Consider the following 23,806-nt stretch of genomic DNA (forward strand, 5'->3'; position numbering starts at 1 on the left):
CAGCATTATAGAAAAAATGCCTTTTATTTCTAAATTATGACATTTTATGATGTAAAAATCATACTAACAATATAAGTACACCTCAGGAAACACTATACAATAATAGAAAAATGCCATGCCATGGGACCTTTAAAGAAAAACATCAGATGGACTTAGAGGCTTTTGCATCTAAAGTTTTTTCATTTTATGATTAAATTAACCTCATGATAAATTTTCCTCCTGGTGCCACTGCTCTCAAATGTTAGTCTGGAGCCCTGTATTATTAAAGTATTTATTAGTAATACAGTGGAAATTGGTAGATTTGGATAGCATGTTGATTTACGATGTGCGCCCCAAAATGTTCTGGTTGTGCCCCTAAAATTTTCAGTTGGGGGCCACAGTGTTCCTAGTTAAAAAAGTTAGTCTGGAGCCCTGAGTAGATGCCTCTTAGGCTGTGTTCACACTGCAGGGCTTAATGCTCAATTCCGATTTTTTGAAAAAATGTGATTTTTTTGCAAGGCCGTTCACATTTCCAATTAAATGCGACCTTTTGTGATCTCCTGTGTGAACGTGAAATGACCCAGAAGTGACCCGCATGCGCAGAAGAGTACTCAACGGTCAACGACGTCACTTGTTGTTTACGGAAGTAGCCAAATATGGGTGTCAGCATTGGAGTTCGTTTAGCTTTATTAAAGTTATTTTCGCAACGGAGCCAGGACCATTACAACCTTCTCATGTTAAGAAGAAAATTAAAAAAGAGGAGGAGAGCAAGGTTTTTGGCCATGGCGTTTTGTGGAGCAGTGGTAGCAACGTCGGTACAGAGAAACGTGTGTGTGCGGAGTCGCAGCCAGGAGTGGTGGGATACTGATGTGAGTGGCTTTACTGATACCGAATTCGTCAGTAACTTCAGAATGACCAGATCCACCTTCAATTATGTTTGTGAGCACCTTCAACTAACTTTGTCACGGGAAGAGACACGTCTGCGGCGGCCCATAACAGTGCAGAAACGCGTTGGAGTTGGAGTGTATTGGCTAGCAACAGGTGCGTACTTCTTTAATTGGCGGTTAGCAACTATTTCTTGTGCATTACCGCCACCACTGGACTGGAGTAAGGAACGGGAGTTACAATGATGACGTTTGTCGCGTATCAACGACGTGCGGGTCGGATACATGTGACCTGGCAGTTCAGACTGAAGACGCATTTCAAAAGATCGGATATGTATCGGATTTGGACCACATTCCCAAGTGGCCTGGGTCGCATTTGAAAAGATCGGATCTGTGTCGTTCAGACTGTCATGAAAAGATCAGATACAGGTCGCATAAGGGCAAAAAAATCGGAATTTGGTCGTTTCAGCCTGCAGTGTGAACGCAGCCTTATTTCAAATGGCTACAGATATTTTTAGCTTAAGGCCAGTTTGGCCTGTAAGAGCAAATAAACAACAAATAAGTTTGAATATCGGCAAAAACATCGGCAACCAGTATCGGAACCAGCCCATTTGGTTGTAAAAAATCGGTGTCGGCCATGAAATATCTTGATTGGTGCATTCCAAATGATGACTTAAAAAACCCAATCACCAATGAAATCAGAATAGGAAGCAACAGGCATAGGGAGAACTGAACTGAAACCCCTGAGCTTGCAACACAGTGTTGACACACTACATTAATCCACTCGGTGTCTCTCGAGGCTGAATTTAGAAGGCCGTTTCTGGGGAATGCCTTCCTCCCTCTACGCCCCTTTCCATCTCCGTCTAGAACTCATTTGAGAAACAGTCAAAAGGACCGTCTTTATCGGGACTCCTCTGAGATGCTAGCTCAGTCATCTCTCCTTGAGCGGAGATCAAAGAAACTGTGGTGTAACAGTCCTGAGGGCTCAGAAAAAGGTTCTCTCCACATTTCAAGTGCGAATTCAAAGTCAACACAGCCGAGACGAGAGGGACACAGTCCTTAAAATGTGGCCCATACAGATTCCACAGGTGTTTAAGACATAAAATAAACAACCCAAGTTAAAGTAGACTCCTGCTTAAAAGGATCGGCCCTTGCTGGCTGAGCTCCGAGAGGAAACTGTCTTGAATGGTAAAGCCCCACAAAAATAGAAGCGCATGGGAGTTCGGGAAGTCTGTGTGTGGTTGGGGAAGTGTGTGGGTGGGGTCACGCTGGCAGCAAACAGGTATGTGCTCACGGAAGCGTGTGATTGGAGAATGTAGAGGATGAGGAGAAAGAAAACGAACACCACCTCTAAATATGAAGAAAAAAAAAAACTGAATATAAAACACTCAGCTCATAAATTGCATCAACATAAACGATTGTCCAAAACCTAGTGAGTTGCCTACCTAGGCAGCATTTTAGGAATATTATTCATAAAGTATCATGTTGTTAACTTAGGAACTTCAAATTCTATTGCAATCAAATCAGGTTTCCAGTGCAATGCACATGAAGATGGCTAATTGTTTGTGATTTGTATGGCTTATAGAGCATCACATTGTTAGCTTAGCAACAGGTTAACTTCAGATTCTATTGAAATCAATGGTGTGTTGGGTTTCCAGTGCGATTCCTGTGAATAGGGCTATTTGTAGCTGGTGGTCAAGCTGGACTCCCAGACAGGTCAACACTGCAAAAAATGCTTTTCTTACTTAGTATTTTTGTCTTGTTTTCAGTTGTTTTCAAAAACTCCCTTAATTTGGAGTCATTTTCCCCCAAAATAAGACAAAAACTTTAGCTTGTCTAGTAAATGCTTCTTAATGTAAGATTTTTTTACATATTTGGACTGAAAACAAGACAAAAATACTAAGTAAGAAAAGCATTTTTTGCAGTGAAGCTGGTTTTATCTGGTTGGTCAGCTGGTCTCCCAGCCTGACCATCTAAAGAAATGGCCAAAGCCCCTTTAAAAATCAGCCTTCGAAACCAGCCAACAATCTTAGGCTTCAGATTTCAAGGTTTCAGCAGGAAATTCAATGGTCGGGTCAAAGTCCCTTTCAGGCAAGTAATTTTACTCTGTGGCCATCTTTGAAAAGGCTCAGCTATTGCAGTCATGCAAGTACAGCTCCAATCTCTTTGATTTGGGAAACATCAAATTCTCCAAAGCTGTTCATCAAGCTTACGATTTAAAGGGGTGGTAAAACACATTCTTTTGAAGGCTTGACTGTGTTTGTGGGGTGCACTGTAACATGTGTTCATGCTTCGTTTAAAAAAAAATTGCCTTATTTTTCATATATTTGACCTTTATTCTACACTGCTCTGTCCCTCCTTGTAAAACGGTCTGATGCTTTCCGGGTTGTATGAAGCCAATCCCTCAAAAATACGCGATGGGCTCAGATTGGTTAGCTGGCCCAGTGTGTTGTGATTCGCTAAACGCCTAGTGCACGTATGTCGGAAACGTCACGCCCCTTACCTTTATCGGAGGCTGTGCTTTGGTCAGTGTTAGAAACAACGGCGTCAATAAAACCATACCAATCTGAGCCCGAATCAGACCCAGAACATTTGAGTGAAGATGATCGAGCAGAACCTGTTCAGTCCTCAAGAGTAAAGACTGCGGATCTATAATGATCGCTACTGAATGGCACTTTAACTTTTGTATTTTTAGAACGATTATAGCCAAATATCTGTCACAAGAACTAACCCAAAACAAACACTAAGCACTGGCTTTAACTAGTAAGTTAGCCAAATCACACACAGAACCATGTTTAGCATGCCTGAAGATAAACAATACATAAAAGCTCTAATCAAAGAATCATTTACACTAATGCCAGGTTCGCTGTTGAGATTTTAACGTTAGTGTTTGTAACGATAGGTGTTCGTCGGATAACGTTAAGTATGAATGAGCATTTAACAGACTGGTTTGCAGAACAGCGTTGTCATCTGTTTACTTCCTTGCTACAACCTATTACAGGAAAACACATCGATGAAAAATAAATCAGACTTACAGGTTGTGGCCCGCGAACAGCTTCTGTTTGTAAATCCAGCTTTCAGGACAAGCCGTTGTGCATATCCTGTATTGAACTCGCGAAGTTTGTGGAAGATTGTGTTGTCCTCCGTGAAATGTGCAGCGCGCGCGTCATGCATCCACGCACCGGCAGTGTTTTTTTCACGCAGCTGACGTTGTGCAAATCTGGCATTGAAATCGCGAAGACGGTGGATGCAGGGAGCCCTGCGCGCGCCTGATTCCCCGCTGACTCAAACACACGTGCATATAACATGCTGTATGTTAAACGCTCTGCAACGCACCCCCGTCCCTATGAAGGCTGAACAGAGCAAGTACCCCAGACCTGCAATCCGGATGAAAATAACAGCGTTTCCTTGGCATCGCGGCAACAACACTCCAGCCTACTATACCACAACAGCGCCGCGATACAAAATGGCCTCACCCCCCCCTTATTTCATATTCCCCGGAGGAGGGGTTTATGTAAATATTGGGCCTGGTGATGTCAGCAAAACCTGGGTGAATGTGTAGTAGTCCCTAGCGGCCGTTTGCTGTAGTTCTTAGAAACGGATTTCTTTAAAAGCAAATATCTCCCTTTGCTTTAAACTTTGAACGTTGTAACTTTGCAGATGTTGTTTATGCTCAAGCAGCAACATTACACGTTAGCTAAAGTTCGAATAGTGAAATCGTGGTTTACCACCCCTTTAATTTCATATTTGCAATCACCAATGTAATCTGACACAACGCTCTAAATCATCTAAACGCTCAAATCATGACAAAAGATGAGTTTTTCAGGCTAAACCAGCCAATGTGTATGTGCCGTCATAAGCGCACATCTCAGAACACCGACTGTTTCTATAGCAACCGGAGCTTCTAACGGCAGCTGCAGTGACACAATGATTTTACCAATTGCCGATTGGCTTTTACGCCGCCATATTGCGTGTTGCACTTTCTCCCATTCATAGTAATACGAGTGGACCATCTTTGTATATCTCAAGCCTTTGGTCGGGTTTCCAAGCCGATTCATGTGAAGATGGCTATTTGTATTATTGTTATGCTTTTTTGGAGTGTCACTTTGTTAGCAACATGCTAATGCTAAATTCTTTTGAACTCAACACGGAGTCTGGTTTCCAGAGCTAATCCACAGAGTTGATGCATATGTAGAGCGATCCAAATCAGCCACTTAAAGGATTAGTTCACTTTTAAATAAACTTTTGCTGATAATTTACTCACCCCCATGTCATCCAAGATATCCATGTTCTTCTTTCTGCAGTCAAGGTTTTTGATGAAAACATTCCAGGATTTTTCTCTATATAATGGACTTCAATGGGCTCCAACCGGTTCAAGGTCCAAATGACAGTTTCAGTGCAGCTTCAAAGGGCTTTAAACGATACCAGACGATGAATATGGGTCTTATCTAGCGAAACGATCCGTTTCTGCGTGAAACCGAGCAGTATTTATGCTATTATTTTACCTCTTATCAGACGAACGTAATCATCTCTGAGCTCCGCCATAACTTCCGCTAAGTGAGGTCAAAATACGAGCATGGTCATGGATGTATACGTAGATGCCTCATTAGCGCCTGCACAGATCAGTAGAATGAGGCATCTACGACCGATACAGGTATTTTGACCTCACTTAGCGGAAGTTATGGCGGAGCTCAGAGATGATCACGTTCTTCTGATAAGAGGTAAAATAATAGCATAAATACTGCTCGGTTTCTCGTAGAAACTGATGGTTTCGCTAGATAAGACCCTTATTCGTCATTTGGTATCATTTAAAGCCCTTTGAAGCTGTACTGAAACTGTAATTTGGACCTTGAACCGTTTGGAGCCCATTGAAGTCCATTATATGGAGATAAATCTTGAAATGTTTTCATCAAAAACCTTAATTTCTTTTTGACTGCAGAAAGAAAGACATGGACATCTTGGATGACACGGGGATGAGTAAATTATCAGCAAACGTTTATTTTAAAGTGAACTAATCCTTTAAGGGGTTCTATTTCTATTGCGATGCTGCCTATGTAGGCAGTAAACAGTAGCTCAGGTTTTTGGATGCGAGCTATAGTCTCTTAATTTCTGATGGCAGCATCCATCTTTATGCAATATTAAATTAAGCTCAAAGCTTTCAGCTGAGAACCCTTGAGAGGGACGCCAATGTGATACAAACTTGACCTGACTTCCTCAGAGCCTGAAAAGCCCCAGCTTGCCCAAAGACTGTCTGGATGATGTGAAGTCAGCCGGCTGTAGCCGCCGGGACTACCAACAGCCTCATGCACTATGGGTAAGGCACCCCAATTGGCCATGGGCTGGCTTGGCCTGATGCCCGGCCATTAGAGTGGCATCGTCTTGAGACATGTATCCCTCATCATTTGGCCACAGACTACTTCATGCAAGTCCCTCTCTGTTCTGCTCGGTCTGCATCCAAATTCAGATACAAAATGACAATGTCCTTCTGATAGTTCATCTTAGTTTCACCATCTGCATCAACAAGCCCTGCGAGCGACCCTGTTTGTTAGGAGACCAGCCTCCATCTATAATGATGAAGACCTTGTTTTGGTTTATTTATTCATTCTGGCTTTTCTCCAGTCTCAATCAATTTCAATTCAAACTCTCCTCACCTTCATTTACTCTCGTTTTTGATTTGCTGTATCAATGAGCCCTTCTTTAGCCATACTTGATTAAACTCTAGACTGGAAAAACAAAGAATTAAAATCTGCAAAGGAGATTCACGATCCATTTTACTTCCATAATGTGATGCATTATTGCATTTACTTCTTTACCCAACAGATTACAAATACCCACATCAGAGAACATTGCGCTTGGTACGTTTTTCAAACCAAACTTGGGTCTTCAGCCGACAAAGTTTAAATCGCGTCTGGCTAGTGAGCCCCCTATAATGCTTACGTGTTAGGTCAGTAGGCGGAGAGTAGAGGGTGTTTTAGTGGCTGTTCGAATGCATTTTACCATATGAGCGTTTACACTACAAAAGCAATCCGGTCGAATCCGTTTTCGACTACCTCTGGAAGTGGTCAAAAGTGGACAATCTCAAAATGTTTTAGACCCTGTTTACACCTGTATTTAGCGCCGTCCACTTGTGATCCGCTCAACCAAAACGCTAGCCTGGATGCCAGCCGAATTTCGCCCCGCCCACAACATTTGAGTTCGGGAAATTCGGTCTGGACTTGATCCGTTGTGGAGCAACTATGCCCGAACAGGAGCAGTTCGGACCAATCAAATTGTCAGGGCGGGCATTATACGATGATGGACAGATGATCAACAGTAACATAATCATCGACGTCCTCAAAGAGCGCTTGGGTTGAATTTGTTCTAATTAGTGTTAGACCGATATATCGGCCAGTCGGCCGATACAAGGCTGCTGCGTTCGCCGATATTTTTTTCCCTGCATTATTTACAGACAGGCGTCCACAGGGCAGCTCTCACCGTCTTCAAACTCTCTTGCTCTCCCTCGCGCATATTAATCAAAATCAATTGAGAATTGACACGATGGTAAAAGGTCGAAAGACTGAAGTTTCATGTGGAGCATTGGGAGATTTTTTCCTGAATTACCGCTGGTGTTGCTCTACAAGAGATTGAGTGAAGTGCACCTACACTCTAAAAAATGCTGGGTTAAAAATAACCCAAGTTGGGTTGAAAATGGACTAACCCATCAATTGGGTTGTTTTAAGTAAACATTTAACCCAACCGCTGGGTCAAAACAACCCAATTGCTGGGTTAGTCCATTTTCAACCCAACTTGGGTTATTTTTAACCCAGCATTTTTTAGAGTGTAACCATTAAATGACTAGGTTGTAAGTAGTTTTAAAATTAAGTATAGTACAGTCAGTTTACACTTTATTATGCTGCTTGCTTGTTGATACTGTGTGCAATAGTGTAATTATTTAATTTTTTGCTTAAATATTTATTTTCAGAATTTATTTTCACCACTGAACTCTTTTTTTTCTTGTTCTACCTCACCTGTTTTTACTATTTGTTAAATATTGTTTTTTTTAGTTCAATAAATGTTCCTTTTTTAAATTGTTATCATCATGATCATTGTGTCATTTTTATGTTGTAAATTGAGGGAGCAAAAGCAGTATCGGCTCCAAATATCGGCTCAAGAAAATCGGCAGCCCGTATCGGTCATCGGCTAAGGCTGATGAAAAAAAATCGGTATCGGCACTAAAAAATCCATATCGGTCGATCCCTAGTTCTAATTCTAAATGGAGAACTTGTTCGTATACGCATTCACTAGGGTTGGGTACCGAACTCTGTACTTTTAAGGGCACCGACCGAATTACGTTTGTACTACCGAGTACTGATTCACATCAAATCAATCGGTACCAAAGTTCCGTGCCTGAGAACGCATCTGGTGATATAGACTAGAGTTTAGATTCTCTGCCCGAGCTTGACCCGAACCGACCCGCGGGCCGGGTTGGACCGAGATTTCCCGGCACTATCCTCGGGCCGGGCCCTTGATCAAGCGTTTGTGTTTTTTTAATGATTACTTTATTAGCCTAATTGAGTGGGCAGAAAGCTATGCCATAATCAGAAATAATATATATTTTTAGCAAAGTAAGAACTAATACTACAACTAAGAAACAAATGTGTAAAAAGTCATGATTAGTCTAAAATGCATGCTAAACCCACAGCACATGCAGTGATGAAACGCGCAGGACCGCTCGGAGACGCCAGTCATGAGCTGCTCGCGTGAACACTGTGCATTGCTTAACTAGCCTATTTATTTTCGTTTCAAATTGTTTCGTAGACATTTCAAGCTTTCTATACACATATTTCTCATATCTGTGAGGCAGCAGCTGCTGAGTTTAGGTTTATTTATGAGACGCGCTCCAATTCATGTGCAATGAAAGGGATCGCTCACGCGCCTTCATTTCACGAGTATTGTCTGCTACAGTCTATTTGCTTCTTATTTATTAAATCCAGGCAATTGGCTGACGAAACCTTGATTAAAATTAAGATACAATTTATACAAAACGAAATTGACTTTAAAGAAAGGCTTTCTACAAAACAAAACTTAATATTAAACAAAATATAACCATCAAAATCATTTCTGACCCACTCGCATCTTTGCACTTATCATAATCAGATGAAATCAGAAATCTTTTCATAGAAATTAAATTAAAAAGAAAACAAATTATATGGTTGTTTTTATGAATTAAATTAAGTACCTAGTGGCCTACTATTTACTAGTAAATATTGCAGTATACAAACATCACAGATGATGGCAGACAGCGACCAGGGCAGCTCAGAGATAATGTCAATAACCTTCTATAAATGACTTACAGGTTATTTATAGTTATTGATGTAAACAATTTCTTTACAATTTCTCTCAAAAATGATGATCGTGTTGGTAAGTACTCCGGGTATCCTTAAATTCTTTTTACAACACCGGCAAAGATCGTTTACATTCATCTTCTTCTTCTACTTCTTCCAGCGTGTGTGCTGTTGAGTTCTGTTGACATTTGACAACTAACGTTATGCATCGCTCTGTTGCTCTGATTGGTTGTAGGTCTATCCAATTGAGGTCTTTCCTGGTTCGGGTTGAAACACGCCCCATAATCACAGCCCAACGGAGCAGAATCAGACTCATATTCTGACTAGAATTGAGTATGACGACGACAGGCTAACAAAACACATCATTACACCAGGAGTAAACATGGCCTTAAGATCTTCCCACCGTTAACATTAAAGACAGATTACAGTGGTGTTTATGCAGTGTCATTAAAGCTAAGGTAAAATATATATGATTCCCAAAGATTGATGATCAAGCTCTAATTGAGTTTCATCCAGCTGATCAGTCTATAAATCAAGATATCAAACAGTGACTCATGCAAAGGAAGAAGCGTTGAGTCATTTTCAGACTTCACTACAGTTTCTCAGTCAACCTTAAAAGACAAACGCCCTTTTTCAGAAATAAAATCTTCCTTATGTGACCTATTCAAAGTGCGAGTGTATAAATAATCACTTGAAATGACGCCACATCAAGGGGTTTGCAGGCCCACAGCGGCCGAGCGTCTAAATGTCACTCAATGACTCGAGCAATGAAACCACACCATGTGTGAACCGGTTGTAAGAGGAAGTGAATGGCGAGCTGGCAGGGGACGCATCCCATGTTACATCACAAGGCAAGCTGGCACTGAGGTGTCTGTGTTGGGCACTATTCATGGGCACAGGCTGAGGCAGCAGACCCAGCAGGGCCAGGAAGAGCTATATGGAGCAGATGGGAGTGTCCTGCAGAGCAACAAGCCTCTGTAAGTCTGAGAGGAGCGCTCCCCACAGTCGGACCACTGCGATAACATCCACTCAATTTATTAGCACGTTTCTCACCAGGTGATGTGTAGTACGGCTGGCGATAACAGGTTCCTTTATTTTACGATTGGCCTATTTGCCAAATTTTAAAGACAAAGACAGTAGATGGGCAACAGGATCTCTTTATGATTTCTTTTCCTCCACAAACCAGATAATCAACGCTATGGAAGCTTGTTTGCTCCACGGAATAAAACAAATAAAAAGGTAATTGTGACACAAAAGTAGAAAGAAAAAAAATCTGAATTCCGATATATTGCAGTTTTTTCTTGCAATTGTAAATTTATATATCCCACAATTCTGACTGTTTTTCACAGGATTGTGACATGTAAACTTGCGAGAAAAAAAGATTTGTGAGATAAAAAGGCATCACAAAGTGGCCCTTGTCAAACTAGCTCATAATGTTATGTCTGATGATCAGTATATATATGTATTAGAGATGCTCCGATCAGCATTTTTGGGGCCGATCACCGATTACCGATCACCAAGATCCTGATCTGCCGATTGCCGATCACTGCCGATCACAGAATGGCAGTGGAATGTCAATTTTTTTTATCTATAATCATGCAGAGTTTGCACCATTTGTAGAAATGAAACTAACTCTAAATTAACGGAGTCAAGATCTTGAAGAACCACCAAGTGTTAATTTTAGAAAATGAGATAACTTAAGGCTACTGTAGGCCATCTTACCCAAATAAATGTATATAATTATCTCACCTAAATATTTGATCATGCAGTGCATTTTTGTTTTTAAAAACAATTTTTCAGGTAGGTCTAACATTAGTATTGAGGTAAGAAATACTAAAGACATTTAATAAGAAATCAAATGTAAATTAATATTGGTCTTCCCTGAATAAATTAAATTAGATTAATCCTTACACTTAAGGTTGCAAAAGTTAGTCATTTAAGAGCAGTGAGTGTCATAAAGGTTCATCAAACAACACAAGACAAAGAGAAACTCAGAGACAGCAGCAGTTTATTCGACAGCTGTCACTTTAAGAGCGAACACGGATACGGTTACAGTTGCACAAACGCTCACTCGCGAGTCACGACGGGGTTTACGTGCACACTCGTCAAGACGGTAATTTAGTACATACATTTGTGTGTATCTGACCATTTCAGCGCAATTTGTACTCGCAAGCTTTTTGTGAGATGGCCTGTGTGTGTGTGTGTGTGTGTGTGTGTGTGTGTGTGTGTGTGTCTCTCCAGACCGTGCGCGCGAGTGCTGAGCGGTTTGAACACTGGCAAGACTTAAAAATAAATGCAAATGATAAACTTTAGTGACGATGCGACACTGCCTCGATTGTGCAAAGTGGCAAATCCTGTGTCAACTGTGCCGCTCGATTTTAGTGCACATGCTATGCGCTGATGTGAAGCCATTTGAGCATTTTGATAGGGAGAGAGAGCGCGCGCACGCAGTGATTCACGCGCGCTGTTTGTGAACTTGCGTCCCACAGAAAGTTTTCAAATGACTGCGTAAGTTATTTAATATAGAAATATGAATTGTACCTCACCTTCAGCATTCTAATTATTTTACCCGCGCTGGAAAGAGAATGAGACGGTGTCGCTGCATATCATGCCCTAGCTCTCACGGCAGGTGCGGGTTTTATGTGTCGTCAGCATGCGATCGGTTCATGAGATCGGCCTTTTTGGAGACCGCCGATCAATCATCCCAAAGCGATTATCGACCGATCGAGATCGGTTGCCGATCGATCGGAGCACCCCTCATATATATATATATATATATATACAGTATACACTCACCTAAAGGATTATTAGGAACACCTGTTCAATTTCTCATTAATGTAATTATCTAATCAACCAATCACATGGCAGTTGCTTCAATGCATTTAGGGGTGTGGTCCTGGTCAAGACAATCTCCTGAACTCCAAACTGAATGTCAGAATGGGAAAGAAAGGTGATTTAAGCAATTTTGAGCGTGGCATGGTTGTTGGTGCCAGACGTCTGAGTCTTTCACAATCTGCTCACTTACTGGGATTTTCACGCACAACCATTTCTAGGGTTTACAAAGAATGGTGTGAAAAGGGAAAAACATCCAGTATGCGGCAGTCCTGTGGGCGAAAATGCCTTGTTGATGCTAGAGGTCAGAGGAGAATGGGCCGACTGATTCAAGCTGATAGAAGAGCAACTTTGACTGAAATAACCACTCGTTACAACCGAGGTATGCAGCAAAGCATTTGTGAAGCCACAACACGCACAACCTTGAGGCGGATGGGCTACAACAGCAGAAGACCCCACCGGGTACCACTCATCTCCACTACAAATAGGAAAAAGAGGCTACAATATGCACGAGCTCACCAAAATCGGACAGTTGAAGACTGGAAAAATGTTGCCTGGTCTGATGAGTCTCGATTTCTGTTGAGACATTCAGAGTCAGAATTTGGCGTAAACAGAATGAGAACATGGATCCATCATGCCTTGTTACCACTGTGCAAGCTGGTGGTGGTGGTGTAATGGTGTGGGGGATGTTTTTTTTGGCATACTTTCGGTCCCTTAGTGCCAATTGGGCATCGTTTAAATGCCACGGCCTACCTGAGCATTGTTTCTGACCATGTCCATCCCTTTATGACCACCATGTCCCCATCCTCTGATGGCTACTTCCAGCAGGATAATGCACCATGTCACAAAGCTCCAATCATTTGAAATTGGTTTCTTGAACATGACAATGAGTTCACTGAACTAAAATGGCCCCCACAGTCACCAGATCTCAACCCAATAGAGCATCTTTGGGATGTGGTGGAATGGGAGCTTCGTGCCCTGGATGTGCATCCCACAAATCTCCATCAACTGCAAGATGCTCTCCTATCAATATGGGCCAACATTTCTAAAGAATGCTTTCAGCACCTTGTTGAATCAATGCCACGTAGAATTAAGGCAGTTCTGAAGGCGAAAGGGGGTCAAACACAGTATTAGTATGGTGTTCCTAATAATCCTTTAGGTGAGTGTATATTGATATATATAATTTATTTGATATCAAAACACTTTCTCCTATTTCAACAGGAGACGACAAGTCAGTCGTTAGTAGGTTATTTTCATCGAGGAGAAAGTGTTGTGATATCAAAGAAAGACACTTCAGCTTGAAGACACCTGAGGTAAACCTGCAGATTAATAAGCTTACTAATAAATTAGTATGTGGAGATGTGACTATGGCTTTGTTCGTTAGCTGTTCTCAGCGGGCTCTCTTATGGGTTTACATCTCAGACAATTTCAAACAATTATCACACCAGCTAATTTGTCTCAATGACAGCTAAACAAATGCTACAACTCCTACAGGAGGGCAATCTCAAGGCAGCACGGGGTAATGTACTTACTAACTCCTAGCTAAACCAACAAAAAAGGTGATGAAAGCTCCAGGCTACACAATTAACCTCTTGGGAGCAACTTTTGCACGCACAAACTCCAACATCATGTATTCAGGTCGGGGTTTAGAGGTGTTAGACCACTGCATCTAAATATGCTGTAGATTATAACTGCCTCAGGAAAACTGACTGCACTGAACGCTAAAGCATTTCAATGAAGGCATGAAAAAGAAATATGTTGTGCACAGGGAGTAAGAACGCCAAGCCATGTTTTACACTGGTACAAGTCATCAAAATGATTTTAGTAGTTGGTTTTTATTACCTTCGGTCATTGGGCGTTGTCCAGCACGATATTCGAAAGCTCCCCAATATAAGCCATTTCCAGTATTTCTGCCGGTAAGCCCCTCCCCTCAAATGCAGATGAGCCAATGGCAGGTGACTATCAGTCGCACGGAGACCAGAACTCGGACATCTTTAGGTTTCAGCGCCATAGAGAAACATTGGAAAATCCGAAGCTCTCATCGGTTTAATAGTGTTTATGCTACAAAAATGGTAAAACGATGTGTCTGGGGTACTGTAACACTGATTCCAGGTCTCCTGAGAGGATTTTATGGTTGTCAATTGTCATACTCTCAATAAGTTATGATTAAAGTTAGTGAGTCCCTGCTAACATTTTAAAATCTTTTATATATCCCTACATGGCATATTTAAGTCTAACTTGAATGCTCATCGACGAGAGGTGGTCCTTCTGTGTCCAAAAACATCTTGGGACAAGGTTTTCACACTGACAGTCATTGTAAGACAGTTAGCAACTAGGGTAAACGTACGTATTAAGCTCACCAAAGTCTACATTGAGACTTTTTAGTGCACAGGGTATTGGTTTTCAGTACAAGAAGTTATGTTAAAATAAATTAATTTAATTCATAATCTCTCACACAATAAATATTTTATTTTATTTTAAATTACAAAAGCATTTCAATTAAGATGTACATCATGAAATGCAAAGAGTCTGGCTGTGCTTAACTGTCACCGTCGCGCCTGGCGCTCTTTTTTCATATCATATATTTTAGTGATTATCATAAATTAGGTATCATTCGAAAGCTTACGAACTCGAAATTCATCCTGTGAAAACCGTTTTGAAATCAGACGTTGCGTTACCATGGAAACGGTACTCTAAATTCTTCTAGTGGGCTCCTCCCCTAGTGGGCGGTGTCATGCTTCGTATTACAAAATGAATTTTAACTACTTTATAGACATGTGCCGGTAAACGGTAATACGATATACCGCAATAATGAACATGCACAATATTGTTATCGTGGGCACTTCAAAATACCGTGAATAATTATTTATTACGAATTATTCAGATTTTTAGAATGTATTTTAAGAATACTTTACCCATCAACCGTTTAAAATGAACAACGCGTCAAAGAGGAACGCGCACTGATGTAAACAGACCGTTCATGAGCCGAGCACATGGCGGAAGGCGTGAAGACGCACTGAAGTGCACATTCACTTTCAGACAGCAGAGGGCGCTGATGGAACAGCAGAAACACAGCCGTTTCCCCAGTGACCACAATCCGGTGCTCATCATCACATAACCTAATACTTAAAGACTTAAAGTCATTTTCAAACTTAAATTTTTTTTTTTAAGTTTTAACTTACATGCCCTAGATATTGTTTGAATATGTTCTGACTGTTTTTCAATCACACACTTTACAATATGGCTCCATTATTTAACATTAGTTCATTCATTAACAAACTGACAATGAAAAATACTTCTAAAGCATGTATTAATCTTAGTTAAATGTACATTTCAGCATTTAATAACACATTATTAAAATCAAAAGTTGTAACTGTATTAATGGACCTGAGCTTACACTAACAGTTGCTTTTTTAAACTACCATTATCAAAGAAGAATAACTTCTGTAAAAATGTAGCTATTCGCTCTTTGTGAATGTTAATGCATTAACTGGCGAGACATTATTGTAAAGTGTTACCTATTGTTCTTTATAATTCTTAAGCACTTTAATCTGTTTTAAATATTTGTTTACTTTATACATTTTTGTGTATTGCTTTATTGTATTTAAATGTTTGGTTCTTTTGTTATAAGAAATTTTTTAAACCTGTTATAGTATGACAACACTTTTTTTGCAACTTTTTTTTAAATATTGTGATAATACCGTATACCGTGATCAGGGCTCCAGAGTGCGACTAAATGGTCGCATTTTGCGACTAAAATTTGAGTGTGTGCGACTGAATTTTACATCCAGTCGCACATGTGCGACCAGTAAATTTGCCTGCTGTCGGTACTGGAGAAATTAAGAAAATACACTTACTAATTATAATTGATAGACGTTATGTCTGGCAAATTCTATCTTTGCCAGCCATTTCTATATGAGATAATATTAAACCATTTGTCCGTGATGCATTTTTGCCATTCGCAATCCAGAAGAGAGAGAGAGAGAGAAAGCGAATGAGCTACAGCAAACACAACACCACAGTCAGCTTAATGAGTGACGATGGCCAAGAGAACTACACAAAAGTTTAGTCTGCTTAAACTTTAGGGATGTGCTGTGATATTAATCTAATTTTATTTTCGATTTTTGCTTCGAATTATAAAAAGATGGTATGAGGTAAAACTCCTATAGCCGTGTTCCGTCGAGCTCATCCTTCCCTTCGCAGCTGCGCTGTCATTTCTCCATAAACCTAAACTAAACGTCAGAATCAGTGATTGTTGTAAACTGCAGTCTCTACTGTTGCTAAACTGCAGGATGTGTTTGATAATAAAGAGCTATTAAATGCACAATAATCCGCGCAAGAGACGCTGTTTCCAACTTCAAGGCGGCTTATGTTTGTGTGCTGCGAAATGGACCGACTTGCACTTAATATTTTAGGCTTCGTGTGCGCGTCTAAACCATCAAATAAACAACAAATAGCCGGTGTCAAAATGACCGGATTGGAGAGTAGTTATTTTAACAGTTTATATATTAAATGGGCGTAAATAGTTCGGAGAAATAGGAGAATATGATATTATTAGTTCTACATTGATCGGTCTTAAAGGGGCAGCGTCTAATAAACCTGCTGACGATTGAGCCATTAATTCGAATCGAACAAAAGGCAAATAGAAAATATTCACATCTCTTGAATTAATAACTTAAGCTTTTATAAGCATTAATCTATCAATGTATACAGTGAAAACTATGCAGTGTTATTTTACATTTAATTACTTTATTAGATTTCTTTGTAGGTTTGTTCTTTACTGTAATATTAATGTTAGCAGACCTTCTGAATGCCTGCACACTGGTCCATTTATAAATTGATGTTTTATATTTTTGTTCAAACTTTGCGGTTTCTTTTGCTATAGATATTTTACTTTTCAGATTATAAAGCCATGTTAATTATGTTCTTAATTGTGTTTAATTTTTTTATTTAAAAAAATATATATTTAAAGTATAATAAAAAGAACCGGTAAGAATACTGTTAAAGTACCGGATCGATAAGCAGTATCGGTAAGAGTAGTAATACCATTAAAACCTTAACGATACCAATCCCTATTAGTAATACAGTGGAAATTAGTAGATTTGGTTAGCATGTTGATTTACGGTGTGCGCCCCTAAAATTTCTGGTTGTGCCCCTAAAATTTTCAGTTGGGGGCCACTGTGCTCCTAGTGAAAAAAGTTAGTCTGGAGCCCTGACCGTGATAAAAGCTTCAGCAATTAATCGCAACATGAAAATTGTATACCGGCACATGCCTACTACTTTATATTAAAAATATTTTCTAATCTTGACAAAGCACATATCGTCGGAAAGGTCTGAGTCTCAAGGTTCCATATTTGGTGACTGTTTTGTGATGGAAGTGATATTTGGACAGAAATATACAGGAAACTGCATCAAAAAACAATCAATGGAAAGTGGATGACACCAAGTGGCTATTTTTAAACAAAATCTCATGGGGACTTCAATTTTTGTGATATCAACTTCAAATTTGGAACACAACTTGTCTAGACATATGGCCTTGGATTTTATAGTAATTTTATAGTAAAAATTTTTTTGTAAAATATATATTTTATATCAAATAAAAATATTTATTACAGTATTTTTCATTTACGGTAAATTTAAACATCCATTACTTTTTCATACTTTTATATTTTGAAATGCTCAATAATCTGCTGAGTGTCTTCTTTAAAACAAGACCAAAGTTAGGTCTATATTCCAAAGCATTCTTGAATTACAGTCATTTAAGTTTGGATAGTGCATTTTCATGACTATTCTCAAAAAGGGGGGTGACAGTTAAGGGGTTTTAATGGGTACATGTTTGTTAACTTGAAGTGAACAACCATTTGTTAATATTTCAAGTCTGTTTATGACGAATTTACATTGACGTTCAATGTGGATGAGCTTAAATGGAGCACACTGTGCTTAATTGAAACAGCAAACTTTTGTATTTTTATCAATAAATATTATTAAATTAAATTTAAAAGGACAATTTTCTATTCTTTTGTATTTTTATTTTGTATTAAGTTCATACATATTTTAATATGAACAGCTATTATTGAAAATATCTATGAGAATGAAATTATACTTTTTCTTATTGATGTCACACTGAAGCAGTGATTTTCCCTTTAAGCTCACCGCACAATAATATAAAGTATTTAAAAATGACAGCAGTGTAAAACCACAGAACATCAATAAACTGTACATTTATAATATAATGGATTTAAAAGTACAAGCCAGTAATGCCTGTGAAGTAATATATTAGTGTAGCACACAGTCTTATACAGCTAAGCTAACAATGTTCTGTAGCATCTGCGCTATGTTGCTAAAACTATCTTTTGGATCTAACTTTGATTATTTCCCACATCCAGGTTATAATATGCAAAAGTCTAAACATTAATCTCTTAATTTTGCAGTAAGAAGTTATACTTATCGAAAATAAAAGCTTAAACATCTATAAAAAAAAAAATGCACATTTAAGGGGCTCCTCTTTTGGTGAAAGTTTTCAGACATCTTTCAAAATGGCCGCCAGACGTGAAATTACAGGAGGTATACAGTAACAAACACATCAATTGGTTAAGACATCAAGTAGGAAGATAAATATTTTTTTTCTTTTTATAACCTGAGCTCAAAGATAGTAGTGAGCTAAATGGGTACTACCTGAGCTTAATAGGTACGTTTACCCTACATTTGTTTGTCCGAGTTAGCAACAATAACTAAGGGGGGCTGGACTTACCGATAGATCAATTATGACAAAGCCACATATTAACAGAAACTAGGGCGTATTGATATTAAATATTTAGCCATGATTCATTTTGAGACTTCAGAAGTGTCAAAAACTGCATGTTCACAAATTGAAAATAAGTTATTGAGGGGGAAAACAAATCGTTTTTATTGTTTTAATGTTATTATTTGCATCATTTATATTTGATTATTTTAATATATTGATAATAATTGATTAATTTGAATACTTTTTAGTCATCTTGAGGCCCCATTGGAAGTTTGTGGCCCCCTGCCTGAAGTTGGAGAACAACTGCCTCTATGCATCTAACAACTGTGTTTTCCCCAAATGACATTTTCTTAAATTGAGTTGTACCCACTTAAAGAAACGAGTTCAACAAAAAATGAACCAGACCTGGTTTTTGGTGTGTTTTTAAGAAAATGTGTTTAACAATGTACACTGCATACACGCTCCTTTTTCTGCTGACTTGCTACATTCATCACCAATTGTGTTACATTTATGAATTCACACGGTATCTGCTGAAGATATGCTCTCTTCCACTGACAAATGTCGAGAGGCCATCATGATGAGAAACTGCCAGGTTCTTTCAGGACGATCATCCATTCACTCTATTACATGTTCATGGCGGTAATGGTTTTAAATGCAGAAGCTCCTTGTCTGACTGATGCACCGCCAGGGGGCCGAGAGTGAAGATAGACTGGTTTAATTTGTGCTAAAAGACTGAAGCCAGACTAATAACAACATTTCTCACTGAACAAGCCGAGCGGTTCGTGGACTGTGAAATACACTGTTGCGGACAGCATACACCCATCACCTGGGAGAACTGTTAAGGTAAAAACAACAAGTTTGAGCACCCCAGCTCAATTTATCGAAGTATGTGCACTAACCGCTAGGTCATGGCTCTAACAGCAACAGCTATTTTAGTAACTTCAAAGTTGGAAAACAGCTTCCAAGTCGGGCTTTACTTTCAATTTGACCTATTTGACCAGACTGTAATGGTCAGTGTACTTTCCTAAGCATGCTCTCCTCTGCTGTGTGAGCAACAACAGTTCGGGGGAATTGAAAACGCTTGAATAAACTGATCAAGGTGGCGCCAGTCTCAATGCAGAGAACATGATGGTGGCAAAATTGGGAGTCCGTAGTAAAAAAATGCTTCACATTGTTTCCACAATGCCCTGAACCTTCATTTACACCACTTCCTGCTTCACTTCATTTTGATGGTGTTCTACTTCTACTTCTCAGTACTTCGATCTAATGACGTGAATGCTTATTTAGGAATATAAAAATCCATTACAGAAATGTAATCATTTGTTTTATACACAAAATCAGTATTGTACCGATATGAACATTTCTCCCTCGTTTTGGCAGTATGTTGTTATATAGGGTTCGATTTTTTAAATGCTTAAGGTGCCCTCAACTGTTTTTTTTTTCTCTCTGTTGTCATATTTTAATATTCATAGGTCTGTAATGAGGGAGTTGCAGGTTTGTGTTTTATTGGTTGCATCATTTTGTGGGGCTTTGCAAACCTGTATTATTAGGAATTTCTACAATATTCACTCATCATGACAGTAAAATAGGGCATTCTAGTCAATCTACTGCAGTATTTCCTCTCTCAATCAGTAGAAAATGTGGTTAACAGCCGGTCATGCATAGGGGAAAAAAACACCGTCATATACCGCAAAACTGGTATGATTTAGAAAAATACAGTGCTATACATTTTAGGTCGTACCGCCCAACACTACGATAACCGATAATTCTTTCCATTTAATAATAATCTTTATTTTCTATAGCGCCTTTAAATGTACATCTCAAAGCGCTTTACAGAAACAGACAAAACATAGCACACTAAAATAGAAATAAACAATAAACAAAAAAGAAACATGAATAAAAAAGAAGGAGAATGTTAAATCAAAAACAATTCAAAACTATATAAAATTGATACAAACGTTCAATAAAAAGCTACCCTAAAAAAATTAGTTTTAAGGCGAGATTTAAAAATGCAAAGGGATTGAGCTTGCCTTATCTCAATCGGTAAATAATTCCATAATTTTGGAGCTGATGATGAAAAAGCCCTATCACCCATCAGTCTTAGACGAGTTTTTGGAACAACTAAAAGACCAGTTTCAGATGAACGAAGATTACGCGTCGGAGTATAGGGGATTAAAAGCTCAGACAAATATTGCGGTGCCAACCCATGTAAAGCCCATTGTAAGTAAGCATCAAGATTTTAAAATCAACCCTAATTTGAAAGTCGATAACCGATATATTAGCCGATAAATCTGAATCCAAATGTTTATATACTTTTTGTGAGCCTGATTACAAAAACAAAAGTCTCACCATTAAAAGCCATTTCCCAAAAACACAATTATAATGTTCTCATTATAATTTGATGTTGCCTATATGAGCTTGTGAATCGAAATCAAATCGAATTGTGATATTTGTGTCAATGCCCAGACCTAATATGGCCATTGCCAGAAACCAGAGATTATGGTTTATAAAGTTTTAAATATGGTTATTTTTCTTACAAAAACCCATCACTTCGCTTCAGAAGGCCTTTATTAACCCACTGGAGTCGTGTGGAGTAGGGATCGACCGATATGAATTTTTTAGTGTCGATGGCGATTTTTTTTCATCAGCCTTAGCCGATGACCGATACGGGCTGCCGATTTTCTGGAGCCGATATTTGGAGCCAATACTGCTTTTGCTCCCTCAATTTACATCATAAAAATGACACAATGATCACGATGATAACAATTAAAAATGTACAATTTAAAAAAGGAACATTTATTGAACTAAAAAAAACTCTATTTAACAAATAGTAAAAACAGGTGTGGTAGAACAAGAAAAAAAAGAGTTCAGTGGTGAAAATAAATATTTAAGCTTAAATAAAATAATTACACTATTGCGCACAGTATCAACAAGCAAGCAGCATAATAAAGTGTAAACTGACTGTACTATACTTAATTTAATTTTTTTTAAAACCTAGTCATTTAATGGTTACACTCTAAAAAATGCTGGGTTAAAAATAACCCAAGTTGGGTTGAATATGGACTAACCCAGCAATTGGGTTGTTTTGACCCAGCAGTTGGGTTAAATGTTTGCTTAAAACAACTCAATTGATGGGTTAGTCCATTTTCAACCCAACTTGGGTTATTTTTAACCCAGCATTTTTTAGAGTGTAGGTGCACTTCACTTAATTAACACAACACCATGCAGCGGTAATTCAGGAAAAAATCTCCCAATGCTCCACGTGAAACTTCAGTCTTTCTACCTTTTACTATCGTGTCAATTCTCAATTTATTTTGATTAATATGCGCGAGGGAGAGCAAGAGAGTTTGAAGACGGTGAGAGCTGCCCTGTGGACGCCTGTCTGTAAATAATGCAGGGAAAAAAATATCGGCGAATGCAACAGCCTTGTATCGGCCAATAATCGGCCCGATTATTATATATCCGCAAATATCGGCCCGATATATCGGTCTAACACTAGTGTGTGGAGCACTTTAAAGGTGGACAGATCGGCTTTTTGTATTCAATGCCATTACAAAGCTGGGAAGAGTAAAGATATTATTTAATATAACTTTCGGCTGAAAGAAGAAAGTCATATACACAATAGAATGGCTTGAGGGTGAGTAAATTATGGGATAATTTTAATCTATTACTTGAAACGAATTATTGGTCCCATATAATTTAATTCATCGATGGTTTCAGTCAGTGCAGCTTAATAGTTACCTTTGTGTCTTTAACATAATGTTTGAAAAACAAAATGTGATAATAGTGATTTGAAGGAAATAGAACCATGACAGACTTCAGAAAAAAGCAATCAAATCATTGTGAGAACAAACAAAAATCAATTTTGAACACTAATTTCCCTCTCAGCAAGTAGGTTTTCCCAAGGCATCCATTCATCCACAGTACAGGTTGTAGCCACCTTATTAGTGTGTCAATTTATTGTTTTTCTCCTCCACCCAGGTTTCAAAGCAGACCTATGTCACGCTCCTGGCAAAAGCAAGTCTTAGCAGGTCTTAGCATAAATGAAATTCTAGAGGTTGCAGCATTTCTCAAATCTGGCGCGAGTCCCTTGGGATTCGTCAGATGAAATTCAGTGTGGCATAGTGAATATCAACACCACAATGAAATCAATGAAATGTTCAACACGGGATGACAAAATGTCGCATGGGCCTACCAGTCTAGAAGGAACAGAAGAAAGAGCTGGAAAACTTGTTTAGCGAGAAGCCACGATGGAAGGAGTATTATGGATCCAGTCACAGCCTCTACCCCGGTTTGAATTATTCCAGGTACTGCAAAGGAGACACAGATCAATGGGTTCAAAACCCACGTAATCCACGCTGCACGCTGAGTAATGACCAGCCGTTCACATCTCTTGAGAGTGGATGTAGTAAGGACAATAATCACACTGGCATCAGCGGGAACCCTTGTTCTAGTAATATCGACTCAACTGTGATTGACAGCGGGAAATCTAAGACCCTGTTTACACCTTGTATTACCATCCATCTTGGGTGATCCAATCACAAACGCTCAGCCGGGACAGATCGCCAGTGACATATGGTACTATCGTGTCTGAAATGCATCTCCTGTGACCACTTATGACTGGATTTCGAGGAAATCATGACTAAATGCATCACTTACTACTTCAGAATATTACTTAATAGGCTATGTATTGTACGTGATCTGATGCATGTTGGTATTCACAGTCAACGACGTGATACTAATTTTATCCGAATCTTTAAATTGAATTAAAAATGCAATTAAATACATACAAATTGGCCTAGAAATCTACAAATATAATTTGCTGTCAGGGTAGTCTAGCAACTCTCCGTTGGCTTGCGAGCTGGAAAAAATAAACTCTGGTCAGGCCAATCACATCGTGTATAGAGTCGGTGGACGGGATTAACATAATGACGGCAGAGTTGCGACGGTTCCGCTTGCTAAACAAAGAAGCAGGCGAACAGCGGTCTTTCGAATTGGCTTTGACTCTGGAAGACATGGAGTTAAAGGGTTACTTCAGTGAT

At 39.1% G+C, this 23,806-nt stretch overlaps 1 protein-coding gene across 5 annotated transcripts in view; it reads right to left on the bottom strand.

Annotated features, from left to right (window-relative positions):
* Positions 1–23,806, bottom strand: part of fars2 (phenylalanyl-tRNA synthetase 2, mitochondrial) — a 277,814-nt gene that overhangs the window by 222,979 nt on the left and 31,029 nt on the right. Inside the window, exon 1 of one of the 5 annotated variants that reach the window (XM_079805982.1) lies at positions 22,960–23,076. The exons of the other annotated variants lie outside the window; for them this stretch is intronic. The gene's annotated coding sequence lies outside the window, so the exon portion shown is untranslated. Of the gene's footprint in view, positions 1–22,959; positions 23,077–23,806 lie in introns of those variants that run through there. 5 annotated transcript variants of the gene reach the window in all.

Source organism: Gobio gobio (assembly GCF_949357685.1).
Source record: "Gobio gobio genome assembly, chromosome: 23".
NCBI lineage: Eukaryota > Metazoa > Chordata > Actinopteri > Cypriniformes > Gobionidae > Gobio > Gobio gobio.